This window comes from Aplysia californica, unplaced genomic scaffold (genome assembly GCF_000002075.1).
Source record: "Aplysia californica isolate F4 #8 unplaced genomic scaffold, AplCal3.0 scaffold00699, whole genome shotgun sequence".
In the NCBI taxonomy this organism is placed as follows: Eukaryota; Metazoa; Mollusca; class Gastropoda; order Aplysiida; family Aplysiidae; genus Aplysia; species Aplysia californica.
In genome coordinates this window covers 246,354-256,598 of record NW_004797969.1, presented here as the reverse complement: position 1 = coordinate 256,598, position 10,245 = coordinate 246,354, and the positions used below count along the sequence as shown (strand labels likewise).

General features: G+C 40.1%; 1 long non-coding RNA gene across 1 annotated transcript; it reads left to right on the top strand.

Moving 5' to 3' along the window:
* Positions 1-2,112: 2,112 nt before the first annotated feature.
* Positions 2,113-10,093, top strand: LOC106013171. Its single transcript, XR_001185268.2, has 2 exons — positions 2,113-6,100; positions 9,304-10,093. It is a non-coding gene; the product is annotated as an uncharacterized LOC106013171 (long non-coding RNA).
* The last annotated feature ends 152 nt before the right edge of the window (positions 10,094-10,245 follow it).

Genomic DNA, 10,245 nt, shown 5'->3' with positions numbered 1-10,245 from the left:
TATGAGATTAAGTAACCCAAATTTCCCATTTGGCTCGGTCCTTTCGGGGATGGACGATAAACTCGGAGGTCCCGCCTCTTAACCTATTAGTGTTGATAGGGGCGTTAAACCTATACCATTTCACCAGTTGTAAACGGCGTCTGGTGCTGCAGGGATTGGTCCTAGTATTGGTTAGTGGGGCAAACAGTAACTCCTTTTCCCTTGTTCTTCAGCTAAGGAAGTGACTCTAGTCTCAGGTGGATTTTCACCTCTTTCATTAGTGCAAAAGCCAGACGCTTTGCTTTTCCGCCGCACGCTGAAAACCTGGATTCGATTCCTGTATTTAGATAATTTTTAGAAATAGAGTATGTCAGTATCCTCTGGGGCATTGTATCCCTCTCAGTCTAGGTTGGCCCTGACAGACAGAATTGAAGCCTGCCTCCTAAAGTGATCTAGATTGTGTTGATGAGGCCATAAAAAACACCTACATTTAAAACAAAAAGAAATAGTTTTATTTATTCGAGATAGATGCTTTATCATGACAGTGACTGAAAGTTTCATTATACAAATATAGATACCTGTACTTTGGTAATTTGCTTCTTTTCTTTTTAAAAAAAACTCCACTGCTCTCATGAAGTCTAGGTAATTTATTATAATTTTGGGGTTCATTTTCTTTTTTCTCCTGTTGACTGTTCAGTGGTAAAAGTGAAACTTAGTGAAAATGTGTCCATAAGCTTAATAGAAAAGTCCTCAACGAGTGTTTAATTCTGTAGCTCCATGTGTGGTGTCATTTCTGACAGTTTGCCATTTGTTTTGTTTTGTACTTACCGACAATATCAGGGATTTGCACATTGGCTTATGCAGTTGCGAGCGCCGTAAAACTTATTAGTGGGTGGTTGGCGGGTGCTCTGGTGTGGTTTGCTTCTTCTTTCCTATCAAACATCTATCGTCCTTCCCTCTCCTTCTTCTTTTTTATATTTGTTACTCTCTTGTAACACCTCTAATCTTCTGGCGCTCATATGACTTTATGCAGTTGTGAGCGCCGTAAAACCTCTACTATAACTTTTAAAAACCCCTCTTATTAGTAAACTTAACTTGCACATTGGCCAGTAGTAGTATATGATATATGTGTGTGTGTGTGTGTAGAGACAATATCGCCCCATCACTTGCTCGCTGAGAGAGTGGGACAAGTGTGGGTGGCAGATAAGTCGGTGATGCAGTAGCCAGGGCAGGGCAGGTCTCACGGCTGCTACAGCGTGACAGAAGAATCCACAACAAGCTGCAGGCATTTTCACATTGAGAGCAAAAGACTGGATCTCATGATCTCTCATGTATCTAAACAAAAATCCTTCTCGAAAAAGAAAGGCTACGACAGAAATAGTAACCTCTCCCCTATCCACTCCCAGAAAATAAACTTGAAAAAGAAAAACTTGGAAGAAACAGAAATGGGGATGTATTATCTGATTCTCCCTCCCTCACCTCCCACCTCTTCCATTGTTGATACAAAAAGGACAATTTGCAGCTTCTGGCTGATCTACAAACTTGTTTCCTGCCCACAAAGGCACTGTTCCCGGTATATATATATATATATTTCTATCACTACAGAAACTCTGGTAAAACACACACTGTAGAAGCGCTACACATGTACTTACTGGTTCATGTGGAAGTTGGGTCACTTCAACTGGCTTTCATCGATCGGGTTGTGTTGATTGTGCAGTAAAACATATTCAAACAAAACAAAACATGATGGCTTTACTGTGTCGGACTTTTGCCACCAGACTAGTGTACATTTTCCAAAGTTCCTGAGGAAAAATGTTTTAAAATGTTTTATTTTTTTTGGTCCCTCGCCGCCACTTTCTTTTCTTACCTCACACCCTATCCAATTATTGGAAATTAGGACTGTGTGTACCTTGCTGCCATTGTTCAAAGCAGTTATCTAAATGGTATAGAAAAACATCAGTAATGGCATATTGTTTTGTCTGAACCATAAGAATAGCACTTTAAAAAAATCAATTTGACTTTCTGTACTGGAGCCCAAGGTTATCTATCTGCTGATTATTAATTTTGTTGTGATGGGTTTTTTTTCTTTAAATTATACTAGGTGTTTTTACCCCCCACCTCCCCCTTTCCCCTTCCATTGACGAAATAATAATTTAAATCATTTGGGAGGCCGGTTTCTTGCCCTGCCTGTCAGGGCCAACCCAGGCTGTGAGGGATACAGCACTGTGACAAAAAGACTGAGAATATACACAATAAAAATTTCTCTTAACTCGGGAATCGAAATCATGGCTCCTGCGTGCGAGAGCAAACACTGGTTTTCATTTGGGAGATGAATGCAATTGAAACGTTCCTTTTTAACAAGTCAAATTGTATCTGTTAGTGTTAGTAGAGTAGACAGTAGACAGCAGACACAGGTGCTTCCTTACCTGAGTTGGTAACATACTGGACTAAGTAAGGAGTTGGTGGTTCTAGTTCAAATCCCAGGCTGGATGTTCTTGAATTTGGGTTTTGTGTAGTTTCCAAGGCTCTCAACCGAGGCTACCAAAATAAATCAGACAAAGCAGGCCACGGCCCGCGCGATTCGAGAGGGCTGGTCAGATCAACTACTGACCAGGCGAGACGGACGCAGGTAGAAGCAGCGCAGTGCATGAATGACTCTCTCTCTCTCTCTCTCTCTCTCTCTCTCTCTCTCTCTCTCTCTCTCTCTCTCTCTCTCTCTCTCTCTCTCTCTCTCTCTCTCTCCCCCGGAAAAGTGGAACCAAAACTACTTAATATTCGTTTTTGTGGTGTTTTTTAAAGTGTGTTTGTGTGGGTGTGTTTGTTTTTCTCTCATAAACCCAAAGACTTAAATGGAGCTTGTTGAAGTGACGGATTTAAATTAGTTAAAGGCAATCACTTTGATGAGTTACTAATTAAAGTAGCCCAAGCACCCTAATAAGAATCAAACGAAAACAGAAAGGTTTCGTTTTCTCATCCTTACACCTTCAGGCCAGTGTCGGCCACATACACCCATGTCATGTATTTTGTGACATTATTTACAGTTTTCTCCTTGTTGGGAATAGCTTTGATCCAATCACAACGTTGTTTTCGCTCACTGTCAAAATTAGTGTCACAATCACCAACAGAATAGTTTCGTGGCATCTTGATAAATGTTTAAACTACCAAAGAAGAAAAAAAAACAAAAATAGAAAAATACCATAGAATCGATATAAATTAGGATGATTTTGGCTCTCAACTCTAAGGCAAGGGACCCTTGGTTTTCTTCCTCTGTCTTGAGTTTGAGTGAACTTGCAGTAGTTTTACTGACTATATCTAGATCTAGATCTAGTTTTAAACACTTGTACAAGTAAGTCGCAGTCACACAGGCACAGATCTAAAGTAGATCTCAATGCTGCACTTGCTTTTTACTTTACTTTTACTTTTATTGACATCTCTAGAATCTAGATCTAGATCTAGCCTACAATCCTTTAAAATGGGTACAAATCACCTCTTGATTTAAAATTATAATGCCAACAACTGTAGCCCCCACCCAAAATAAAATAGAAACATTGGATATCTAATCTACTAAATGGGAAATTGTACAGTACAGTAAGGGTAACTTTCTCATTCTGTCAACACCACTCGCGAGTTAAGTTGAGAAGAAAAACTTAAAGCTAGGATCACCGACCTCTCCTACTCCTACTTCCCAGAGTCTCTAGTATTAGGCCTAGATCTAGGGGAAACAGAATCTATGAAGTTAACACAATACGTACCAGAACACGATAATTAACTATCACCGCATTCAAATCGGACACACACGGCTAAAGAAACACACTTTGGCACACACAACACAACATGGCATGGCACGCCATTATTCATTGTTTATGGTGGCATTGTCTGTTGATGGATCACATACTTCTCCTTGATTCGAATCAACACCAGCACTTAATAATATCCTGAAAACAGAATTTATGCCATAAAGCACAAAAAAAGTCAACTATCACATTCAAATCGGGAGCAAGGCTAATGAAACACACTCTGAATGAATACTTAGGAGCACGCACACAACACAACACGGCACGTCATTGTCTACGACACCTTGTTAGCCTTGTAGGTACACACGGTTCAAATTTGCCCCCGGCCTTCTCGATAAGCCCTCTCGACCCTTTGTTTACATTCGGCTGCTGTTCCTGCTTTAGTTCCGGTATCCTCGCTCTCAACCCATCTGGCTCTGATAAAAAACTGTAATGTAAATGTTGACGAAAGGAATGAGAATGATTGGGTAAGAAGGAAAGAAAGAAAGAATACACGGTTTGAAATTTGAAATGAATAAATTAAAACTGAATTATAATGACGCCACCGCAATATAAGAGAGAGAGAGAGAGCACAGCGTTGGGGGGACTTACTCGTGTGTTGCTTCTCTTCTTGTGTTGACTTCCCTGCTTGTGCTGATCTATTGGCTGGAAAATTGATGCCTTTTTGGCTGCAGCTTTGTTGCATTTGAGTTCCTGGTTCATGCACTTAATGTGGTGGTGCAGTCTGATATTTGCAAACAGGCAAATGATTTAGAGTGTAAGGTTACTTTTTCCTTCTTTGCACATTAAGTGTGCCAAATGTTGGGCTTTTACCATGTGTTGAATAAACAGATTGCGAATTCCCACAATGTGGATTGACTTTCATGATGCTTGCTCCCTGAAAATAACCTCCATCTCTTGACATGCAGTGAACAACAGATCGCTAGCAGCCGAAAGTCCATGCTGACAGCCTTCAAAATTTTAAAATATAAAGAATGTCTTACGTTGGTCAGCGACACAGGAGGTGTTGAAATTAGTCTAGAGCCACTGGATCTAGTTCACGTGATGGTGTGTATGGTACAATGAGTTCTTGAATGTATGTGGGGGATTAGTTAGTTTGACCTTTGAGGCATAGTAGGGCTAACTTATATTCGATTCTCACTTTCAGTGGAAGCCAATGGAGCTCTTTAAGGAGGGCACTCGCATATGACGGCGTTTTGATTGCTTTAATACTAGTCTGGCAGCATTGTTTTGAATGTTTTGCAATTTTTTCTTCAGGTAGGCCAGCGAACAGTGAATTGCAAAAATCAGTGCGTGACAAAATGAAGGCAAACACTAGTTTTTTGGTGGCATCAGTGCTAAGAAATTTCCCTGATTGAGCAATTCTTCTCATTTCTAAGTATGAAATTTTACATGGATGGTTAAGTTGGGTCACCATGGACAAGTCTTTGTCTAAGTATACTCCAAGATTTTTTGCTTTGTTCGAAAAAGCGACAGTACCTTTGCCAATGGTGAGACATTCTACGTCAAGAGCATTTATCTTTGAGCTGGTTGAGCATTGCATGATTTGTTTTGTCATCATTTAATTTCAATTTATTTTCAGTCATCCATGCTTTTACAGATTCAAAACATTCTGAGATGTTTTTTTAACAGAGATTGAATTTTGTTTGGTTTTGCAGAATTGTAAAGTTGTGTATTATATGCGTACAAATGGTAGGGCATGGAATGGTGCACAATTTTTCAAGCAATACTTCGTCACAATCACAATATAATGTATTTTACACAAAGGCGTTAATTGTGAATGATGATCTGCAAAAATGTGCCTGCAAACAATTCTTTGGACTTTAAACATGAAACAATGGCATTTTGAATCCATAATTTCATAATTTTGTCCATTCCTGTCCTTCACAATGTTGTCATCAACTAGCAGGACCTTATTTTCAAATTTAAGTAGTTCTTCTTTTGTGGGGTTTGCTTGATGCAAGGCCGTTGAAAATGAAATGAGTTTGATATCATTGCCAAATTTTGATTTTTTGTTGCACATTCCTTTCTTAAGAGAAAGTTTAGCTTTCGTGTAAATAGGTCTATAGTTTGCTGTGCAGTAAGTCTACGCGGCTCTCCTGAGGACTCCATTGTGAACGAAATGCAGAAATGAATTGGGGCAGCAAGGACTAGCTCAGGATGCCGGTCTTGCTACAACGAGGACACATGGCTGCGTGTCGGCATCGCGACTGGCTATGGCTGAATTTCTGGCACTTGAAGCAACCAGAGGGTTCAGGGCATAGGATCGCACGTCAAGTACCAAGTAAGATGCCCGAATGGTAGCTGGAGGGCGACACGAATCAAATGTGAGTACAATTTGTTTGTGTCAATAGTGGTTTCCCCCTGCCGAAGAGTAATCCGTTGGGCTTCGACCACACCCTTCGCAGTTTGCCACAATTTCTTCCATGGAGCAGATTTTTTCTGTCGGTGTTGATTGACCCAGTAGCTATTTAATTGTGGAAATCACACAGTGGCATGTTTTTTTCTTTGTACTGGTATTGGTTAAGGTAGCAGGATCCTAAATGGGGTTATTTTCTTTCTTTTTAGAGTCATGGTCCAATATGCCTATGAATGTGAATAACATGTGAACAAAGAAATATTTCATCAAGAAAAAATATTGAATATGCAAATTAGGTAGCCAATAAGGCAGACAATTAGGAAATCAAGAGGACTTCTTTGAGCAACTGTATCGCCTTACTCACTTCAGCTTGTTTTGAAACTTTCCATACAGTTTCTACAATAGTTGTTTCATTTTCTAAACCAAAAAGGGATCAATTTTATTTAAAAGTTTTTGTTTTAGTGGAGCTGATTTTGTACAAATAATGCGAAAGGCGAAATCCAACCTAACTATATACGCATGGTAGACAGAAAAGACACGGCACTGGACTCTGTAGAAAATTCTCCTAACAAATCTTTCCTTATCCTTTCTGACTCTCTGTCTTGCATCACCTCACTCACAAACTACACACTCTTACACCCAAAAATAGTTAGGCTACAACAGAAAATCCATACACTATCCGAAACAGGAAAAAACATAATGTTCGCATGGATACCCAGCCATGTGGGCATCCGAGGAAACGAGCAGGTAGACGACCTGGCGAAGAAAGCTTCATCCCTTCTGCTGGGATCAACGACAAACACTCTCCCACAGACTGACTTTAGAAATAAAGTAAAAAAGTACACCTCCAGTCTGTGGGAGAGCCACTGGGAAAACCAGAAAAATTATAAACTATATGAAATAAAACCCAAACTAGAACAGCGAAATCCTTCGGACCTCTCCAGAAGAGACGAAGTCTTTTTTACTCGATTGCGCATCGGACACACGACCCTGACCCACAAATACCTCCTACAGGGAGATGAGAAGCCGTTCTGTGTCGGATGCGACACAGATTTTACCATTAGACACATCTTAACCGAATGTCTAGACTTTGGAGAGATCCGAAGGAAATATTATAAATGCAAGAAATTGCAAGATATTTTTTCCATCGTTGTTCCCAGCAGAATTTTGAATTTTATAAAGGCCATCGACCTTTATGGCAAGTTGTAAAATGAAAAATGAAAACGTACTATTTACAATTTTTATTGTTACCTATAAGAGTTGTTTTAAACCACAAATATATTTACACTGAATTTTAATATTTTAACATTTTAGCATTTTAAAGTCAATTAGTTAACCAATCGTGCTATGAACTTTTGCGAAAGTAGACAACTTGTGTTTCACGCGCTCATATGGCCTTAGCAGTTGCGAGCGCCGTAAAACCCTATACTACATACATACAAGCAGGCAATGATGTTTGATCACAATGCCCCGCAATATATGGAGATATGGCGGGGCCACCTTTTCAGGTTTCACCTCAAGCATTGGATAATGGAGACAATTGTGGTACGGTTTCACATTTTTTTTCTGCCCGAAGCCATAGGCTACTTCATGAAACGCATGTTTGCTAAAGACTGGAGAGAGTGGTCTTTTTTCTGCACGGATTTCATGTCGGACTTTTGCGTGAGGCACCATAGACATGGGTATGTACCCTGAGCGCCAGAGTCCATAGAGCTTCACGAGAAAGTCGTAGTGACCAAACAGAAATAATACTATCTTCTTCCCATCCCATTCTAACCTGGAGAGTTCCTCAAGCTGTTATTGTAAAATAGACATGCAGATCCTAAGATTTTCGCAGCTATCTTTGACTTTGGCCATTGCAACTACGAAAGTGTAGTGCTTGGAATTTGTCTTGTTGATATTTGCTATCTACATTGTGAATTTTCAGCTCATTTTACCAAGATCCCCACCAAATTGTTTCACCCAGATCTCATTTTGTGAAATTGAAGAGTTGTTCCATGTCAGTGTATTTTGCTGTTTGTGTGCTTTTAACATGTTGGTTACAAAATCGGAGATGCATTCAGCTCTGCCGAATGCCTCGCTTAGTGTGAGTCCTTCTGCATCTACAAAATCCACCATTTGTGTGACAATATGATCAGCAGTCAGACTTTGAGAAACCTTTCGCAGTTTGTGCTCGTTTGGCATGTAGAGACCCGTTTGCTTGGAAGAATTTTCTTCTCTGAAATTGTCTCCTTTCACCTCCTTTCCTGCTCTCTACCAATGTTCTATCGTCTGCTTTCGTCTCCACTTTCTGCCCCCAACCCCTCGGGGCTCCTGACTCTCTCTTGCAGCCTTTCTATTGCCTCTTCTTGCTGAATGATCAAGCACATCCAAATGGAGTGTCCTCCCACTCAGGCAGTGCCTACTTTAAATTAAAACTTGAACTATAAACCAACATTTTCCATTGTACTGCAAGGAGTATGTGACACACAGTCCATTCCAAGTCAATCTTGTAGCGGTCTTTGTGATCAGGATGGTTCGGTACATAAATAGCTGGTCTTTTCTGCTCCTCCAACACCAGACTCCCAGCAAAATCTCGGTCGGCCTTGTTCATTCTGTACTTGCATGGGTTCCATTCAATTAAAATGTTTAACTTTCATACACAATTCCTCATAAAAGAAACAGTTTTTACCAAGTGAAGGTTTTCCCCCTTATTATTTCCAAAGGAATGGATTGGTTTGGGGTGGGGGGTGGGGGGGGACACCACACACACGAACACGGAGATAGACAAAGAGAGAGAAACAGAAAAAATTAGACAGTTGATTACAAGGAAAGGCATAATGAAAGCGCACGCTTATTTGTGTAGTGCAGTATGTGTTTTTTTTTTTTAAAGATATGAAGTAAGTCCATCCTACCCTACAAGCCTAACCAATCTCCACTTCTTATGCCGTTGCAAGCGCCGTAAAATTCCTACAAAAACAGCCCATATTTTTCTTCACAGCTAGTCTACAAAAACACAGGCCTAGACCCTAGATCTACTCTGCTAGCCTACACGCTGACGTGCAGCATCGTAACACTTTTAAAGACAAATTAAACTAAAGACAAATAACAAATGCGAACAACTTGAATCTCTTTTATATTTTATTTTTTTTCTTTTTTCTTTTATTTTCTCTCTCTCTCTCTATTTCACAGCTGGTGGTGTCTACGATCGGCAGTGCACAACGTTTCTAGCTGCTAGTAACTGGCTAAGGAAGACAACCTGGCTCGCAAACCTGTTCCAGCAACAAATGTGTCACGACGCCGTGGAATCAGGCGCTCGTCAATTTTTGGACATATGGAGTTATTGGTACATGTACCATCTTAAAAGTTAAAGGGTGTTCATTTGCCTGGCTTTCAATGAAAAGAATATCATCCATTTATCTTGAATAGAAGTAGAAGTCGAGTATATGTGATTGAAATAGGTGGGATCGCCTGGTTTCAGAGACAAAATTAGCGAGAAAATGGCCGGCAAAGTTTGGTGACTTCCATCGTTTTTCCAGCAAATCCGCACATAAAAAGTGTTTTTGAATCGAAGGTGCTGAGTCAAAAAACACAAATTTGAAAAAAAAATTATTTTCCAAACTGGCCGAAAAAAGCTGAATTCCTATTTCACGGATTTCATTATTTTGACGAGCGCCTGATTTCACCATGGTGCCTCACAAATACAATACTACTGCTGCTTGGAATTTATAAGTATTATAAGAAGCAACAATGGTACCAGTAGCAGGAGTGGAAAGGACATGGCGACATGGAGTCATTTCAGGAGCTTTCCTATGTGATCGAGAAGAAGAAGAAGGAGCTTTCCAGACTGCCCCTAATTTCTCCATGAAATCCCACGTGTTGTCCAACACTGCATGATGCTGTAACGCTTGTTGGTATAGAGAGACAATCTGCAATGTCATGGAGAATTTTAATAAACTTATCTTTTTAAAAAGAAAAATGAGAAATGTTTTTGGAGAATTGTCTTTTTGAAGTGTCTCGTTAGTGTTTTAGGCTTAGCTGAAAGTGCTTGCAACCCCAAAAAAAAGTCTCTGTCTGTCTCTCTCTCTCTCTCTCTCTCTCCTCTCTCTCTCTCTCTCTCTCTCTCTCTCTCTC